The sequence below is a fragment of the Macaca mulatta genome, chromosome X, assembly GCF_049350105.2.
Source record: "Macaca mulatta isolate MMU2019108-1 chromosome X, T2T-MMU8v2.0, whole genome shotgun sequence".
In the NCBI taxonomy this organism is placed as follows: domain Eukaryota; kingdom Metazoa; phylum Chordata; class Mammalia; order Primates; family Cercopithecidae; genus Macaca; species Macaca mulatta.
In genome coordinates this window covers 142,169,545-142,189,050 of record NC_133426.1, presented here as the reverse complement: position 1 = coordinate 142,189,050, position 19,506 = coordinate 142,169,545, and the positions used below count along the sequence as shown (strand labels likewise).

The 19,506-nt window shown below is 42.1% G+C and overlaps 1 protein-coding gene across 6 annotated transcripts in view; it reads right to left on the bottom strand.

Moving 5' to 3' along the window:
• SAGE1 (sarcoma antigen 1) overlaps window positions 1–19,506 on the bottom strand; it is a 47,420-nt gene that overhangs the window by 15,463 nt on the left and 12,451 nt on the right. For 5 of the 6 annotated variants that reach the window (XM_077989349.1, XM_028841844.2, XM_077989353.1 and 2 more), the window contains exon 1: window positions 1,824–2,179. The exons of the other annotated variant lie outside the window; for it this stretch is intronic. The gene's annotated coding sequence lies outside the window, so the exon portion shown is untranslated. Of the gene's footprint in view, window positions 1–1,823; window positions 2,180–19,506 lie in introns of those variants that run through there. 6 annotated transcript variants of the gene reach the window in all.

The following is a 19,506-nucleotide window of genomic DNA, read 5'->3' as shown; positions in this document are numbered from 1 at the left end:
TGTGTGACTAGAACACTCTGATTAAAAACTAGAACATAAATGACAAAGAAATCGACACTATTCTTCCCACTGGAAGGGTGTAGGCTCCATGGCATTCTCTTATCATCCAGGGAATGCTGGGTAGTGGGCCTAACCCTCTTTTGATAATTTGATTACATCTACAGATATTTTTCCCTGGGAAAGTACCTTTACATACAAACTTGGTGTACAATTTCAGAAGTGTGACCAGCCTAAGATCTGATTAATTTAGTGGACAGATGACCCCACTTAAAATCACCAAAATGGGGGTAAAAAGGGTTTGTGAACTGTTGCCAATTTTCCTGGATACTATCAGTTTTGTTATTTCTGTGTAAACAAGGAATTCTCTGCTGAACTCACAGCAGTAAGCAGTGTGATATAGTATTTGTGTGTGCAATCTCTGGAATCTGAGAGACCTAGGTTCCGTCACTTTTCCAACTGGTTATACCTGGGAGAGCTACTTAAATGTACACTCTAAGATTCTATTTCCATAAAAAGGGCATAAAACAGCATCTAACTCGTGGTGCTCTTATAAGGATTAACAGAGACAAAGCACAAAGAGGATAGTGTATGTGCTGGTTAATACATACTTTCCTTTAAGCTTGAAAAAAAAAAAACTTGTGGGATTTAGTGAAAATCGGCATTCTATATATTAAAACATTAAAAAATTAACTGCTCATGCAATAAACAGCTTCCTACAAACTAGACTTGATACTTTCAAAATCAATAAAAGCCCGGCACAAAAAAAAAACGTGTTTGGTTTCAGCATACCAAATTTCCTTCTGGTTAACTAGTCGAAATGACTGCTACTTGCAATATCATAAGCATTTCTACGTGTCTAAGGTTTCAAATCTTCCTTTATGAAACAAATCATTTGTTATTCCTGAAGTTTTAAAATGGTGTATTTAATACAAGCAAGCAGAAGGAGGGGAATGATGAAAATTAGAGTAGAAGAAAATCAATGAAATTAAAAACAGAAAAATCAATGAAATCAAAAGTTGGTTCACAGAAAAAGTGAAAAAAAATCTAACAATCTTTTAGCTTGACTGACCAAGAAAAATAGAAAGGCCTACACCGATTATCAAAATCATAAATGATAGAGGGGTTATTAATACTGACCTTATAGAAATTAAAAGGAATACATTTTGAACAACTTTACGTCAACAAACTAAACAACTTAGATAACATGGAAAAATTCCTAGAAGACAAATTACTGACTCAAGAAGACACAGGCTGGGCACAGTTGCTCACGCCTGTAATTCCAGCACTTTGGGAGGCCGAGACGGGTGGATCACCTGAGGTCGGGAGTTTGAGACTAGCCTGACAAACATGGAGGAACTCCGTCTCTACTAAAAATACAAAATTAGCCGGGCGTGGTGGCACATGCCTGCAATCCCAGCTACTCGGGAGGCCGAGGCAGGAGAATCACTTGAACCCGGGAGGCGGAGGTTGTGGTGAGTGGAGATTACGCCATTGCACTCCAGCCCGGGCAAGAAGAGCAAAACTCCGTCTCAAAATAAATGAATAAATAAATAAATAGTAATTAGAAAATCGAATTAGGACTATAGCATGAAAAGGGATTTAATTAGTAATTTAAAATCTGCCCAGAAATACGAAGCAAGCCAAGATGGCTTCGCGTGTAAATTCTAACAAACATTTAAGGAAGAAATAATACCAGTACTTAGCAATGTCTTCCAAAAAATAGCGGAGGAACACTACTTCATTCTCTGAGGTCAATATTACTCTGATATCAAAGCCAGAGAAATATATGACAAGATATATTTGCATGTCAGCTCCAAATTCACCTTTTTATCCTGCTGTGTGAGAAGGTTTTGCGTTCCTCTGCCTCTGTCCACTGTGCAGTTGATAGTGAAGACCGCCTAAAGAGAGCACCAGAGTCAGCTAAGGGGAGGGCTGCGCTTCCTGGTTGTCTGGCTGGCGCCCACGGTCCTGCTGAGCGCGAAGCTTCTCTTCCGGACTCTGGCGCTCCACACAGGTTCCCAGTGTTAGGCTGGGGCAGGGTACGCCATGGCTGGCAGCTTCCCTTCTTTCCACCCCCTTGAGCCGTACCGGATTGGTGCTTCTGGTGAGACGCCTACCCATAAGCATCACTCCCAAGCGTTCGAGGGGGCACATTTCCCATAACTCCCAGAGAGCAAGTTTCTAGAAAGTTCCACCAGTGGGGAGGCACAACTTCACTGCCATTTTGTGAGGTGCTGCCGCTGCTCCTCCAGCAAGGTCAGAACTTCAGGACTGTGAGTGGGGCATTTTTTCCCTGGATGCTTTAATTTCTCCCCGGAAATTGTCCATTTTCCTCAGAAAGTGCCTTTTCTGAGGTGTTCTCTGTCGGGTGTGTGGTAGGGCTCCCTGGGAAAGTGGCTCCGCTCTAAGGACACTGCCATGGGCGCCTGTGTCAACCGTGGGGGGCGTTTTCCTTAGGCATCCCATCTCGACTATGTTGTGGGGCCAGGGGGGGCTTTTCTTGGGGGCTCCCTCATTGATGCAAGGGAGTTTTCCTGCTGAAATAACCTGAGCCCAGGGTTGGGGACCCTGCCTTGGTTGTCTGTGTCAGCCTCGGGTGTGGCAGTGTTTCTCGTTTCTTCCCCGCTCGGTCGCAGCCCTGAGGGGGGACTCAGCCTTGGGGACTCTATGTTCAGAGACCGGGGTGGTAGTGGCTGTGCCCTGGAGGCATGATCGCCACCCTGTGGGGTCACTCTCCGTCGCGGGCTTTATCTCAGCCTGCGAGGGACTCTTCCTTGGGTGCTGTTTTCGGCCGTGGGGCGCATTTGTTCTTGGATGTCGCTCGCTCTCAGGATGTGCTGGCTTTTCTTTGGTTCTGCTTATCCTTGATGGGGACGCTTACCAGACGCTTTCTCTTGGTGATGGGTTTTTAAAATTATTATCTGTGGGTGCTGTCTCCCGGTGCCGCGGGGGAGTGGGCTGCTGTTCCTTGGATTCTCTGAGCCTGTGGTGGGACTCGGGGAACTCTGTGTCAGCCATGAGGGCGCCCAGCTGACCTTGGAAACTCTGTCTCACTCCGGGGTTGGGTGCTTTTCCTTGGTTGGTTCTCAGTCCTGAGAGACCTCTTTCCCAGGGTTGTATCTGACCTTTCAGCCACAGCCTCGGATGTCTGTGCAGGAATCGGGGTCCAGAAATGTGTGAAGATTCCAGATTCGCCACATGCACACAACTCACTGTGCAATTATTCTTTCATTCCAGTCATTCTGTGGGTGTGCAGTGATCTCTCCTTATGTCTACACTTGCAATTTTGTGCTGATTAATGAGATTGAGCACTTGTTTTAAAAAGTGTTTGTTTATTGATTTTTGATAGTTTTTTGGGATGAGGTCAGGCTGGAGTGCAGTGGCGTGATCTTGGCTCACTGCAACCTCGACCTCCCAGGCTCGCTCGATTCTCGTGCCTCAGTAGCTGGGACAACAAGCACATGCCACCAAGCCTGGCTAATCTTTGTATTTTTTGGTAGAAACAAGGTTTCCCCAAATTGCCCAGGCTGGTCTCGAACTCCAGGACTCAAGTGATCTGCCCAATTCGGCCTCCCAAAGTGCTAGGATTACACGCGTGAGCCACCGTGCCCAGCTATTTATTGATTTTTTTCGAAGCACTTTTTTATGTGTTTATTGGTCATTTAACCATGTCTTTTAGGAAGTTCCTTTTCAGGTCTTTTCTGCCAAATTTTTTTGAGGTGTTTGTATTTTAAAAATGGATTTGTAGTTTACATATATTCTGGGTTTCAGTTATACACACATGCACACAGGCATATATGAAAATACATATACAATTTTAATGTCTTCTACAAATCTGTTTTGCTTTTACACTATCTCAATAATGTGTTTTAGATGAACAGATTCTCTTAATCTTATTAATCAGACTATTGTTTATGGCTAGAAATTTCTATTATTTTAAGAGAAAACCCTTGTCTCCCCCAATGCCATGACGATAATATTCTAAGTTTTCTTCTAGATCTCCTATTCACCTCAAATAAATTTTCATGGAATGGAGTAAAGTCAGAGTCCGGGTATATTTTATGTGATTATTAAAGATATATTTGAGTATGACTCTTATGAAGTGCATATTCAGCTTTTCCCCCCAAATTTTATTGCGATATTTGTTTTTTAAAATTGATTTGTAGTTCTGGATATACTCTGGATTCCACTCAGTTGTTGTCAGATATATATTATATATAATATATAATATAAATAATACATATAATATATAATTATATATATTTATATATCTGACAATTACATATATAATTATATATTTATATAAATATAAATATAGTATATATTAGATTTATTATATATAATTACATATTATATTTATGTATCTGACAATTATATATAATTATATATCAATATATATTTATATATTAATATATTTATATGATTGATGTATATTTTTATATATAACCTATACTATACATTATATAATATGTAATCTACATCTATGCTTTGCTTTTCCACTCTCTTAAGAGTGTCTTTTGAGAAATAGAAATTTTACATTTAATTATGTCTAATTGAAGAATGTACTCTTTATGGTTAGAGCTTTTTTATCCTAATCAAAAACACCTTGGCCTATTCTAAAGCTGTAAAGCTAATATCTGATATTTTTTACTGGATTCACTATCTTTAATAACGTTTTCTGAAGTGGGATGGAGTAAGAGTCAAAGTTTGTATTTTCCCTACATTTATGAAGTGCATTTATTAAAAGCACTAGTCTTTCCACAATGATTTACAGGAGCTCTTCTGTGGTAAATCTAGCTATTTTCCATTTCCAGATTGTTTCTGGCCTCTGTGTCCTCTGTTGTTGGTGTATTTGCCTGTCATTGCTCCAATACCACACTGTTTTAATTACTCTACCTTTATAGTAAATCTCATATTTAGTGGTGTATATCTACCAACTTAGTTCTTTTTCTTAAAGATTGTCTTAGCTTTACCAAATCTTCAATTTGCATATACTTAAAACAATTGTCTGTCAATTTCAGAAAAAATTTTGTTAACGTGGTGGAATTTTAAATATGATTGCTATGATCATTCTGAGAGAATTAACTATAATGTCTCTTAATAATGTCTTAGATTCCATTGAAAGAATATTCTCTCCATTTACTGCAGTCTTGAATTTCTCTCAGTGATGTTTTATAATTTTTGTGTAGTGCTCTAGCACATCTTGATTAGATTTATTCCTAAGTATTTGATTTTTTAACTTTTTATGACATTTGAAATTTCACATTCTAATTATTTGTTGCTATTAATAATAAAGAAATACCATTGGTTTTTATTATATCTAGTGACTTGATTTTATTCTTTTACATTTTCTATGTACAGAACAATGCCATCTGTGAATAATGAAGGTTTTATTTCTTTCCAAATTTTAAACCTATTATATTTTCCTGATGCTACTGTACCTTTTAGAACCTCCAGTTAATTGTTGAATGGATAGTGGACATCTTTGTCTTGCTTTCAACTCAGGGAGAAAATACTGATATTTCACTATAAATTATGGCATTCACTATTTTCACTATTTTTTTTGTACATATGCTTACCAGAATGAGAAAGTAGCCCATTTTTCTTTTCTTTTCTTTCTTTCTTTTTTTTTTTTTTTTTTTTGAGACAGAGTCTCGCTGTGTCACCCAGGCTGGAGTGCAGTGGCATGATCTTGACTCACTGCGACCTCTGCTTCCCGTGTTGAAGCGATTCCCCTGCCTCAGCCTCTCAAGTAGCTGGGACTACAGGTGTATGCCTCCATGCCCAGCTAATGTTTTGTATTTTTAGTAGAGACACGGTTTCACCATTTTAGCCAGAATGGTCTCAATCTCCTGACCTTGTGATCTGCCTGCCTAGGCCTCCCAAAATGCTGGGATTAGAGGTGTGAGCCACCATGTCCAGCACTGCCCTTTTTTCTAAGATGCTGATCGTTTTTATCATGAATAGATTTTAAACATCCACCCATCTATAATAATGATCATGTGGTGCTTCCCTGTATCTTTGTTGTTTTTAATGTGGTGCATTACATTGATTGATTTCAAATGTTAAAATCGTTCTTGCCTTTATGCAATATACTCCACCATGGCTGATGGAGTCCCTTTTAAGTATTATTGGATTTTATTTGGTAACCTTTAGTTTAGAATTTTTGTGTCTGAATTCAGGGGTGATCTTGGCTTGTATTTTTGGCTTGATCTTGTAGTTTTTCTTTCATGTCCTTGTCAAATGTTATCAGGTTTGTATCAATCTCCTAGAATGAGGACAAAGAAAAGGAATTATTTTTCCTAACAAGGATTGATACACATTGGTTTATCCATCTTCAAAGAGGTAATAATATTTTTATCTACTTTTGGTTGATGAGAGCTGCTTATTCCACAAGCATTCTGATTGGTTTTCGTTTTGTCATTTTTCTTCTCTTTTTTTTACTTAGCATGCATTAAAATTAGGTTTCTTTTCCTGAGAACAGAGTGTTTGCTGAGACTTGGTATTTTGGCTCATGATTAAATGTCAAGTTAATGATTCACATTCTTGGTTGTATACACATATGCAGACTGTTTGCCATTTTGTGATTGTTAGATTTTTTGTTATAAGTGGAATATGTTCATTGATGTTTTTCCAGAAACAATGCCTGATAAAGCAGAGAAGGTTGCTACAGAACCTCAAAACGTGTTTAAACCTCCCAGGGAATCTGATAGTTCATCATCTCAGAAAAGGCAGAAGATGGCTCTGTTGGTAAGGAAACAAGGAGCAAGAGAGCCTTATTGAAGGCTCTGCCATGGCAGAGGAAAGGGGTAAATAAGCCTGTCCTCACCTCCTCTTCATGATCTATCCAGTGCAGTCAGCCTCCTGCCCCTTCTTCTCCACTGAAACTGTCCTAGTCAAGGTGAACAGTTTTGGCTGACATTGCCACTAATTTCTCAGCAGCATTTGACAGTTGTTCACTCGATCCTTCATGGAAATTTTCTAGGATTTTCATTTTCCAAAATCTTCTTTTAAAATTTCTTGTCCTTAATCCTTATCTTTTTTTTTTTTTTTTTTTTTTTTTTAAAGATGGAGTTTCTCTCTTGTAGGCCAGGCTGGAGTGCAGTGGGCCATCTTGGGTCACTGCAACCTCCGTCTCCAGGGTTCAAGCAATTCTCCTGTCTCAACCTCCAGAGTAGCTGGGGTTATACGCACCAGCCACCAGGCCCAGTTAATTTCTGCATTTTTAGTAGAGATGGGGCTTCAACATGTCAGCCTGTCTGATCTCAGACTCCTCACCTAAGGTGATCCACCCACCTCAACCTCCCAAAGTGCTGGGATTACAGGCATTCTTTTTTCTACCTTTCTTTTTCTTGTCTCCTCTATATATTTTAAAAATTTTCTGAATCCAAGCATTTCTCTCTCTTCTTTTCCACTCTACTACTACTATCACAGTAGCCATGATCAATCACTGAGCTACTGTGATATCTCCGTGTTTCCCATTATTGCCCCCATCGAACACATACCCTCCAACCCTGCAGCCAGGTCATCATGTTAGCATGTAAATCACATAATGTCATGTTGGTCGTGAGAACCCATTCTCAACTCCCCTAAGCACTCAGAACAGATGGTGAACCCGCTTTAGTCTGGGAGGTTCTGCATGGCCTGGCCTCCATCACCCTCTCCTAACAGGGGCCCCATCCATCTCCTGGCTCTCTTTGCTTCTCTCCTTCACCCCATAGTGCCCGGTCCATCCCCACTCCAGCCCATACCCGTTGGCCTCACCGCAGCCTAGAGCTCCCCGTCTGCCTCTGCATAGGCGGCTCTGCTTCTTCCTCCAAGCCCTGCCCAATGGCACCTCTTCAGAAGACCCTGCCCAACCATTGGCAACCCCTGAGGCAACCTCTGCTGCTGTCTCCTGCAGGCCCGTGGACGGCTTCCCCAACACCAGCCTAGCGCTGCTTGTTTCATTTGCTCATTTGCTCATTTACTCATTGTGCATGTACTGTCTGACTGCCCCATGAGGTTGTGAGCTCCACAAGGGCAGGGAACGTTGCTCTCTTGGCTGCTTACTGCTGATCCCCAGCTCCTGGCATGCTGCCTACCACAGATGATGAATAAATGAAAGAGGTGACAGGCCTGGAGTGAGAAAAAAGTCACTTTTCTGAGGCAGAAAAGAAGGATGATGAAGATCATATACTAAAAGGGATTTTTGGTGATGGAGTGCTTATAGAACTTTCAGCATTAATGACCGCCTCTATTTTCTCAGAATATATTTGATGTAGAGAGGAGGCCGCTTGAGGTGTATCCAAGTTATCTGGCTTCCAGCTTAGTAAAGCATGACAGGTTGTATGTGAATTTGAGAAGTCATGATGTCAACTGAGACTTGCTGCTTTCAACTAGTAAAGCAGAGCAAGCTGACACTAACCCATGAGTACCAGGGATCTGTGTGTGTTAGAGTTGTGCTGTCTTACTTGGCTTCCATATGTATTCATAGGGTCAGAAAATAAGAGGTGGTTTTATTGTATTAGGTATCCTGGCCTCAGTTCGTCAGGCCTGGGGTTTCCCCGTGGTATGTCCTCCCGATTATAAAATAAATAATTCCCTAGAAACGGAGGAGCACATAGATGTACCCGTAGGGGTGATGAAACACACATATCTCACAGCTCAGCTTCTCAGTTTGGTTTCTAGATCTGTCATTCATGATGTCTATGTGGAGGGGAAATAAAGTGGTCAAACTCCAACTGATGGCTTTTTGTCAAAATCTGTTTCAACAGAGCTTGTAGCAGGAGATGGTATTTCACTCAGCTAATTGGATTGTCGGATTGATGACTTCACTGGTTTCAGGAAGATGCGCCTATGCGGAAACCTGGTAGCAATGCACCTGTAGGAGGAATCATTACCAGCAAATTCTTTGGAGATGACTTAAAAGTCACAGAAATACTCCCTTTTTCAAAAATCCAAAAAGATATTAATGCTGAAATAAAAGGTAAATTAGTGAAGGATATTCTACACTCTGAACTAAGAAAGTAGTATAAGAATGTCTGTTTGGGGCTGACCGCTGTGGCTCACATCTGTAATCCCAGCACCTTGGGAGGCTGAGGCCGGTGAATCATGAGGTCAGGAGTTCCAGACCAGCCTGACCAACATGGTGAAACCCCCATCTGTACTAAAAATACAAAAAATTAGCTGGGTGTGGTGGCACACATCTTTAATCCCAGCTACTTGGGAGGCTCAAGCAGGAGAATCACTTGAACCCTGGAGGCGGAGGTTGCAGTGAGCCGAGATCGCACCAATGCACTCTAGCCTGGGTGACAGAGCAAGACTGCATCTCAAAAAAAAAAGTCTGTTTTTTAAAAAAAATCTCTAGGAAGTCTCTCTTTCTGTGATTGAGAAGATATCCATGTTATCTGCTGAGGCTCATTCTTTGCCAGAGTTGAGTTTGCTCATAATTTATGGTGGGTCCTCTCTTCTTTGACTAAAATATGGTACACCTTCTCTTTTATTTTCTTACTTGGTTTTGATTAAAAGAATTTCATTCCTATGTAAATGCAGGTGTCTTTTTTAAATTTAGTTTTCATATGTGCAGGTATCTTTATTTAAGCATTTAAAACATTTAGCCTATGAAACCTGATTGCTGAGGTATAGATTAACCAAGATTCACTTCTATTCTTCCTTATATTTTATAATACTGAAGTTTTTTTTAACATCTTCAGAACATGAAAAAATCTTTAAATATCTTGAAGGACTGCAAGCACCTATAGAAGTCAAGGGACAATATTTTGAATCCATCATCAAGGAAGCAGTAAGGTGGGTAGAAATAGGAACTGTTCAATTTCTTTAAGCACTTGGGCCCAACACAGTACTGGGGGTGAGCGTGGGGGAACAGCCCGTGTCATGAATTTCTCAAACCCCGGCCCTCACTCATAGTTATGCCTGTCTCCACAGTTACTTAGGTTAATGTTATCTGAATCTAACTCATTTTTTTAAGCCTATGGAGACTTCCATTCTTACCATAGTCTGAGGTGTGCATTCTCCTTCAGTTGACACTCTTTGTATTTGGTCGATCACCTCTGGGGTATATGAGATACTGTGATACAGACAACAATGTGTAATAAACACATCAAGGTAAATGGAGTATCTATCACCTCAAGCATTTATCTTTTGTGTTACAGACAATCTGGTTATATACTTTTCATTATTTTTAAATGTACGATTAAATTATTACTGACTATAGTCACCCTGTTGTGCTATGAAATACTGCATCTTATTTATTCTATTTTTCTACCTATTAATCATCCCCACTTTCCCCCACCCCTACTAACTTTCCCAGCCTCTGGTAACCATCATTCTACTCTCTATCTCCATTAGTTCAGTTATTTAACATTTTTACTCCCACCAATGAGTGAGAACATGCGAAGACTGTCTCTTTGTGCCTGGCTTATTTCACGTAACATAATGACCTTCAGTTCCATCCATGTTATTGCAAATGACTGAATCTCATTATTTTCATTGCTGAACAGTACTCCATTGTGTATATGTGCCACATTTTCTTTATCCATTCATCTGTTAGTGGACACTTAGGTTGCTTCCAAATTTTGGCTACTGTGAATGGTGCTGCAACAAACATGGGAGGGCAGATATCTTTTCAGTACACTGACTTCCTTTCTCTCGGGTATATACCCAGCAGTGGGATTGCTGGATCATATGATAGCTCCATTTTTAGTTTTTTGAGCAACCTCCAAACTGTTCTTCATAGTTGTTGTAGTAACTTATATTCCCACCAACAGTGGGTGAAGGTTCCCTTTTCTCCACACCCTCCCCAGCATTTGTTATTGCCAGCTAGACTACCTCTTACCATGCAGGTACATTTCTATTTCCATGCCGACTGTTACTTCATCTTTTTTATCGCCCACAGTGCTTCCTACAGGATAGATTGTTTGGCTATCTTTTGGTTAATGACATGTCTCTTTCTTTTCAGTTATATAAGACGAGACATAATTCTGCACCTTGAGAAGAAACTGAAACGTATGATTTGAGAGTACTTGTCCATGGAGGACTATCACATTTGTCCATGGAGGACTATCACATCCCAAATGCATAATCTCATTAATGAATGAGGAGAGAAAAGGATCAGATTGCTGTTTTCTACAATGGAGCAGGATATTGCTGAAGTCTCCTGGCACATGTTGCTGAATCAAATGGCCTTCCAGAGGCTAAGAAATTTCTGTTAGTAAAAGTTGTTCTTTTTCCCTAAGCATTTCATTTGAAAGGATAACTTGTTTTTTGGTTGTTTTGTATTCCCACCTGTGCTGGTAGATGTTATTAACCCATTAGATAAATATTATTACAGTCGTGGTTTCTGCAGCAGCTCACATTGTTGTAGCTGGTATTTTTAACTACCTTCTTTCACTACCCATTTCGCATTCCCTTTGCCCTGAGATAGCATGTCAGTTGGTCATGGTGCTTGACCTGGCAGGATGACTCAAACCTTCATTACTGACAAGTCTGAACCATTAGATATTCTGCCTGGATGGGATTACTTTAATTTTCCATTAACTTTAATCGCAAAACATGGGAGGACTAAGGAGCTCTCTAGACATACCAGACATACTCTTTTCTTAGCCCCTAGTATAGTAGGAACCCAATCTCAGCCAGTAGCAGACCCCCTACTTTGTCTCTTGGTTGAGAAGAATGAACAGTCCAAATTGGTCAACTTGCAGACATGACTTTTTTTTTTTCCCCCAGAATCTCTGTCTGTCACCCCAGCTGGAGTGCAAACTTGGCTCACTGCAGCCTCCGCCTCCCAGATTCAAGCGTTTCTCCAGCTTTAGACTCCCGAGTAGCTGAGACTACAGGCACGCACCACCGCATCCAGCTAACTTTTGTATTTTTCGTAGAGATGGGGTTTCACCATATTGGGCAGGCTGGTCTCCAACTCCTGACCTCAGGTGATCTGCCCACCTTGGCCTCCCAGAGTGCTGGGATTACAGGTGTGAGCCATGGCACTTGGCCAGACACAACTTTCATTTTGATGCAATCACTTTGGTTTCCCCTGTTGAAAAAATTCCTCAATGTGTAACTAAGTCCTCTAGTCCAGCAGAGCCAAAAGTTGGCTGCTTGACAGCACAGTTTGCTTCTTGAGCGTAAGAAGCAACATTTTGTTACTAGATACCCAGGAGTAATAGTGAGAGAAGGCCCACATATTGCCTCCTTCATTTTTGAAGTCATGGATGTGGCTGTGGGAGAAAGAGTTCCATATACGTGATGCTGGGATTCAGCTTTGCCACTTTCTAGATTGTCAGCCAAGCCCCACAAAGCACTGCCACAAAGCTGCAACTACAACTCGGGCTTTAAAAGATCCTTCAGTGTTCTATTGAGCCAGCCACTTCAGGATGCTGAAGAACATCACAAGACTAGTGAAATCCATTAGCATGAGCCCATTCCCATACTTCATTTCCTGTCATGTGAGTTTCATGTTGAAAACTGTTGCAGTATGGGATACCACGATGGTGGATACAGCCTTTTCTAATATCACAGTATTGGTTTTCTTGAAGTACCATGGTTGGGAATGAAAATCCATATGCATAGTAAGTGTCTATTTGAGCAAGATCAAAATGATGCCCCTTCAATTTTGGAAGCAGATCCAAGTAATTACAGTGCTACCTGGAAGCTGAGTGACCACTCTGGGACGTGGTGCCATACTGGGGACTCAGTGTTGGTCTCTGCTGCTGGCAGATTGAATAGTGAGCAGTGGCTGTAGTGAGATGGACCTTGTAAATGAAAGTTCATGTTGCCAAACCCATGAATGATCTTTATGTCAGTCACCACAATCATGATGCACCATTACTGCTTAGAAGATAGAAGGGTGCACCTAAGGAGGTATGGAGGTGGCTCAAGTAGCTTAGAGTGGCCTCAGCCAAGACCATGAGTATACGGCTACCTCAGTTCTACAACTGTAAGAAGTTAGACCTGCCCGTAACTCAAATGAGCTTGAAAACAGTTTCTCTCTGAGTCCTCAGTTAGTCAGCAGCCTGGTTGATACCTTAACTTTGATTTTGTGAGATCCTAAGCAGAGAAACCAATCCAGGCTGCATGAATTTCTGATCTACAGAACTGCTTATATATTTGTGTTGTTTTAAGCTGCTAAATTGGGGATAATTTCTTTTGCAGTAGTAACAAACTTAATACATGTAGTGCCTGCATATTCTGAAGTAACAAATGAAAATCAGGCATGTTTTTTATTTTCTAGTCAACTGGTCACAGGGAACTCCACATGAGACCACAGGTGCAGGACTAGGGAAGCTTCTCTTTTTCTGCACCCGATCTATGCTAGCAGGGTTTCAGGCACTTGTCAATGGGTCACGATACCGCACAACATTGAGGTACATGCTAAAGCAAGCATCTATTATGCAACTTGGTTGTGTGTTCCTTGTTTAGTGGTAAGAAAGGCAAGATGCAGGAACTTGCTGTTCACCTTATGAGCACCATCTTGACATGCCAGACTACTAGATTGTTAAATGTTTCACTCAGAAGACCCTGATTTTGTGTGGCAATTATTTCCCACATAATGTCTTGCAGGTGTGTTTCTAATGTGTCTGGATTAGTTGCTACCTCCTGCTCAGTCAGCATAGTGTCATCAGGGCAAAGAATGGTGTCACATCTGGTTTAAGAGAAAGGTGGTCATGGTCCCTAGGGACTGATTTAGGATATAAACCTAGAGAGTTGATACAAGCTTGAAATAGGAGATTTAGTACATTGTACATTGTATATAGGAGAGTACATAGTACATTGCTCTCCTCTCTAGCTGAACCCAAACTCTTGTTTATGACAATTACTGAAAGAAAACAAAACATTCACCTAATCAAGATTATATATCAGGTTCCCAGGGATGTCACAGTTGCTGACACAACAAAACCACCTATAGTACAGCAGCTATAGTTGGAACAACAATTTGATTAAGTTTATGGTGCAATCTTGGCTCACTGCCACCTCCACCTCCCAGGTTCAAGCAATTCTCTTGCCTCTGCCTCCTTGTGTAGCTGGGATTATAGTCACACACTATCACGCCTGGCTAATTGTTTGTATTTCTTAGTAGAGACGGGGTTTCACCATGTTGGTGAGGCTAGTCTCAAACTCTTGACCCTCGAATGATCTGCCTACCTCAGACTCCCAAAGTGCTGGAATTACAAGCGCGAGCCACTGCGCCAGGCCCCAGCTATTTTTTGCATTTTTGGTAGAGCTGTAGTTTCGTCATGTTGACCAGCCTTGTCTGGAACTCCAGACCTCAAGCCATCCACCCACTTCTGCCTTCCAAATCCTGGAATTACAGGTGTGAGCCACTGTGTCCGGCGAAAACTTCAGTTTTAAATGAAACGCAGAAACAAAATCAGATAGTCAGAAAATGAGATACTGCATGTTCTCATTCATATGTGGGAGCTAAACAATGGGTACACATGAACATAAAGGTAGAAACCATTGACTCTGAGGACTCCAAAAGGGAGGTGGAGGGGAGGGAGGGTGCGGGTTAGAGGGTTGAAAAACTACCTATTGGATACTCTCTTCACTATCTGGGTGACAGGTTCACTAGAAGCCCAAACCGGCATTATGCAATTATACCCAAGTGAGAAACCCAAAAGCAAGCTTCGGTTTTGAATCTTAACCAGATATACATGAAGAGGATTACTTACTTGGACACCTTTACAGGTTTCTATGTTAGTTTTTGGTATTGAAGCAGACACCTGTTCCTTGACCACTTTATTAATTGTATATCCTCTTTGTACAACATCCAAAATAGAAGACTGGCACTTTTGGTTCTGTAACTATGATTCTTTACTGCAGTCTTCTACAGCTTTTACAGAGTTCATAGTCCCTAATATCTGCCATTCTCCAATTGTCCTGGGTGGAGAAGTGGCTACCATAGTAAACTTCTTCCTGATAATTAGAGTTTCTGGGAACATGCAGGGCTCATTGTTTAAGAGTGACTCCACTTGGGCATTCTGGTGGATGGCCTACAGGTTTTCTCGCAGTGTATACTAAAGTCTCCAGAATGAATAACCCTAGGAACTTGAGGAACTGGCTCTTTCTAGAATTTTGGATGCCAAGATACAAATATTGGTTTTCTCAAAGCACTGCACGTGGGAAGGAAAATCCATATCTAGACTAAATGTCTGTTCAGGTAAGAAGAAAGCACTTCTCTTTTTATAGTAGAAGTGATCCATTGTAATCCACATGCCAACTAGTGGCTGTCAGATCATTCTGAAGTCTGGGGCCAAATTGGGGACTTAGAGTTGGTCTCCATTCCTGGAAGTTTGTTCACTCAGCAATGACCATAGCCAGGTTTGAAATGGTGAGTGGAAGTCCATGCTACTGCACATAATCTCCATCCCTGACAGTTTGACCACTTTGTTTGTTGAGTCCATAAGATTGTGACACAAGCGTTGGGGAAAGAGGCTGATTAATATCTAGATAATAAGTACCTTATCCATCCAATTATTAAAATTCTGCTCTGCTGAGGATAACCTTTGCTGAGAACTCTCATGAGACCCCAATATCTTCACATTGTATGTCCATTTGCAAAGGTCTGTCCATATATTTGTTTTTTTTCTCAGACCTCCTTGTCACAAATTTTTAATCATGTGTCCTCAAAGTCCCTGACAATTCAGCTAATAAGTGGGACACAGCCTATGCATGATACATACTTACATGTCTGGATATGTCTCCTCTAAGAAGGTGCACTGCTCAAAGTTCTTCCCTCTGGGAGGATGTCCCATCACCACTGTCCTTCAGGGCTGTCCCAGTCAGGACTGTCATATGCAGCTGTCCACTTGTGGCTTGTGTGGTAGGCAGGATTCTAATTATGCCCCTCCAAGAATCCAGTCTCATGGTTATTCAATCAAATACGCATATGAGTACTGCTGTGGTGGGATTTTTTAATGCAAAAATGAGTATTTCATTTTGATAGCACTAGAAGAAACAAAACAACTGTGTTCCTATATCGAAGTGAAAACAATATTGAAGCTTTCTTATCAATCAAATATATTCCAAAAGAAAATGTGTTCTATGAAGGTTCTGAAGTCCAGGCAAATATTAACACAATAGGCTAGGAAGTTGTAATACTGAAAATGACTCTCTTCTAACAGGGTACTTACCAAACATAATTTTTAATTTTAATTTTAATTTATTTATTTATTTTGAGACAGAGTCTCCGTTTGTTGCCCAGGCTGAAGTGCAGTGACGTGATCTCTGCTCACTGAAGCTTGTGCCTCTCAGGTTCAAGTGATTGTCCTGCCTCTGCCTCCTGAGTAGCAGGGATTACAGGTGCCCACCACCATGCCTGGCTATATTTTTTAGTTTCAATTTTAATTTTTTTACAAACATAACTTTTGAATTACAAAACCAGCAAAGTAATCCCTTCCAAATAATTGTGTCAAGAGTGAAACTGCTTGTTCCATTAAAACTCTAAAAATTTCACTAATATTTTTTACCACTATGGACAATTCAAGTAAATTTTGCTGCACTTAAAATGAGTTGTGAAAGTGGGAAAATGAGCCGGTCATGGTGGCTCACACCTGGCATCTCAGCACTTTGGGAGGCCAAGGCAGACAAATCACTTAAAGTCAGGAGTTTGAGACCAGCCTGGTCAATGTGGTGAAACACCGTCTCTACTAAAAATACAAAAATCAGCCGGGCATGGTGGTGCATGCCTGTAATCTCAGCTTCTCAGGAGGATGAGGAAGGAGAATCGCTTGAATCTGGGAGGCGGAGGTTGCAGTGAGCCAAGATCATGCCACCATACTCCAGCCTGGGTGACAGAGCCAGACTCTGTCTCAAAAAAATAAAAAAGATAGAAAAATATACAAAGTTCTAGATTAAAATGATTAATAGATGCAATATAATAACGTTTCCCCTCCTTTCATTTTTCTTTCTTTCTATTTTTTTAAGACAGTCTCACTCTGTCATCCAGGCTGTAGTGCAGTGGTGTGATCAAAGCTCAATGCAGCCTCAAACTCCTGGTCTCAAGTCTCCCAAGTACCGAGGACCACAGGTACATGCTCAGCTAATTTTTGTATTTTGTGTAGAGACGGGGTTTCACCATGCTGCCCAGGCTGCTCTTGAACTCCTGGGCTCAAGGAATCCACTCACCTTGGCCTCCCAAAATGCTGGGATTACAGGTGTTAGCCACCGCACTGGGGCCCTCATTTTTCTTATCAATTAACAATAATGGTTACCTTTAACAGACAGAGGTTGACTTTTATTTATTTATTAATTTATTTTTATTTTTATTTTTAGAGAGAGCCCGTTACCCAGGCTGGAGTGCAGTGGCGTGATCTCAGCTTACTGCAAACCCCACCTCCCTGGTTCAAGCGATTCTCCTGCCTCAGCCTCCCAAGTAGCTGGTGGCACTAGAGGTGCACGCCACCACACCTAGCTAATTTTCTGTAATTTTAGTAGAGACGGGATTCATCATGTTGCCTAGGCTGGTCTCGAACTCCTGACCTCAGGTGATCCAGCCGCTTCGGCCTCCAAATGTGCTGAGATTACAGGCGTGAGCCACTGTGCCCGGTCGGGGTTGACTTTAAAACACAACCCCCTCAAATGAAAATTTCAGTTTGTTGTTTCTTTTTCTTGTCTTTTTTCTTTTTTATAGATGGAGTCTCTTCTTTCGCCCAGGCTGGAGTGCAGTGGCACGATCTCGGTTCACTGCTACCTCCGCCTCCTGGGTTCAAGCGATCCTCCCACCTCAACTTCCCGAGTAGTTGGGACCACAGGCGCGCGCCACCATGCCCAGTTAATTTTTTTTTTTTTTTTTTTTTTTTTTTCGGTTCATTGATTGGTTGCTTTGTAGAGACGGGATCTCACTATGTTACCCAGGCAATTTCATCCCACTGTGTGAGAAGGTTCTTCGTTCCGCTGCTTATGTTGCTGTGCAGTTGTTACTGAAGGTCGCCTGTAGAGGGCGCCAGAGTCAGCGAAGGGGAGGGCTGCGTTTCCTGGTTCTCTGGAGCACGAGACTTCTCCTCAGGACTCTGGCGCCCCCAACAGGTTCCCAGTGTTGGGCTGGGGCAGGCACGCTGTGGCTGGTTATTTCTCTTCCTTCTATTCCCCTTTGGCAGAACGGGATCAGTGCTTCTGGTGAGACGCCTCCCCATGCACATCACTCCCAGGTACCCTAGGGGGCACATTTTCCACAAGGAGGGCGGGTTTCTAGAAAGTGCCACCAGTGGGGAGGCGCTACAGCTTCACTGCCATTTTGTGAGGTGCCACTGTCTCTCCTCCAGCAAGGTCAGGACTGTGAGTGGGCAGTTTTTCCCTGGATGCTTTAATTTCGCCCCAGAAAGTGTCCTTTTTCCTCGGAAAGCGTCTTTTCTGTGGTGTTCTCTGTCCGGTGTGTGGTAGGGCTCCCTTGGGGAAGTGGCTTTGCTCTGGGGACACTGCCATGGGCACCTGTGTTAGCCATGGGGGAGCGTTTTCCTTGGGCACTCCTTCTCGGCTATGTTGTGGGGCAGGGGGGTTTTCTTTGGGGGCTCCCTCTCGGTGATGCTAGGGACTTTTCCTACTGAAATGACCTGAGCCCTGGGGTTGGGGACCATGCCTTGGTTGCCTGTGTTGGCCTCGGGTGCAGTGGTGTTTCCTTCCTGCTCAGTCGCAGTCCTGAGGGGGAACTCTGCCTTGGGGACTCTATATTTGCTCATGGAACGTGGTGGTGGTGGTTGTGCCCCAGACGCATGATCGCAGCCCTGTGGGGTCACTGTTGGGGGCTTTATCTCAACCCCCAAGGGACTCTTCCTTGGTTGCTGATGTTGGCCGTGGGGCGCATTTGTCATTGGATGTCGCTCCCTCTCAGCTAGGATGTTTTGCCTTTTCTTTGGATCTGCTTATCCCCAATGTGGACGCTTACCAGATACTTTCTCTTGATGCTGGGTTTTTAAAATTATTATCTGTGGGTACTCTGTCCTGGTGCCACGGGGGAATGGGGTGCTATTCCTCGGATTCTCTAAGCCTATGGTGGGACTCAGGGAACTCTGTGTCAGCCATGAGGGAGGCCACGTGACCTTGAGAACTCTGTCTCGTCCCGGGTTGGGGTGTTTTCCTTGGTTGGTTGATCTCAATTCTGAAGGAACTCTTTGCCGGGATTCTATCTGACCTTTCAGCCACAGCCTCAGGTGTCTGTGTGGGAGTGGGGGTCCAGAAATATTCGTAGGTTCCAGCTGTGTCACATTCGAACACTCACAATACAGTTAGTCTTTCATTCCAGCCACTCTGATGGGGGTGCAGTGATCTCTCCTTATGTCTACACTCGCATTTCTCTGCTGATTAATGAGATCAAGCACCTTTTAAAAAAATTGTTTTTATGTATTGATTTTTGTTTGTCTTTTGAGATGGGGACTCCCTCTGTCGCCCAGACTGGATTGCAGTGCCACTGCACCCAGCTATTTATTGTTTTTTTGGAACACCATTTTATGTGTTTATTGATCATTTAACTATGTCTTTTATGAAGTTTCTTTTCATGTATTTTCCCCCAGC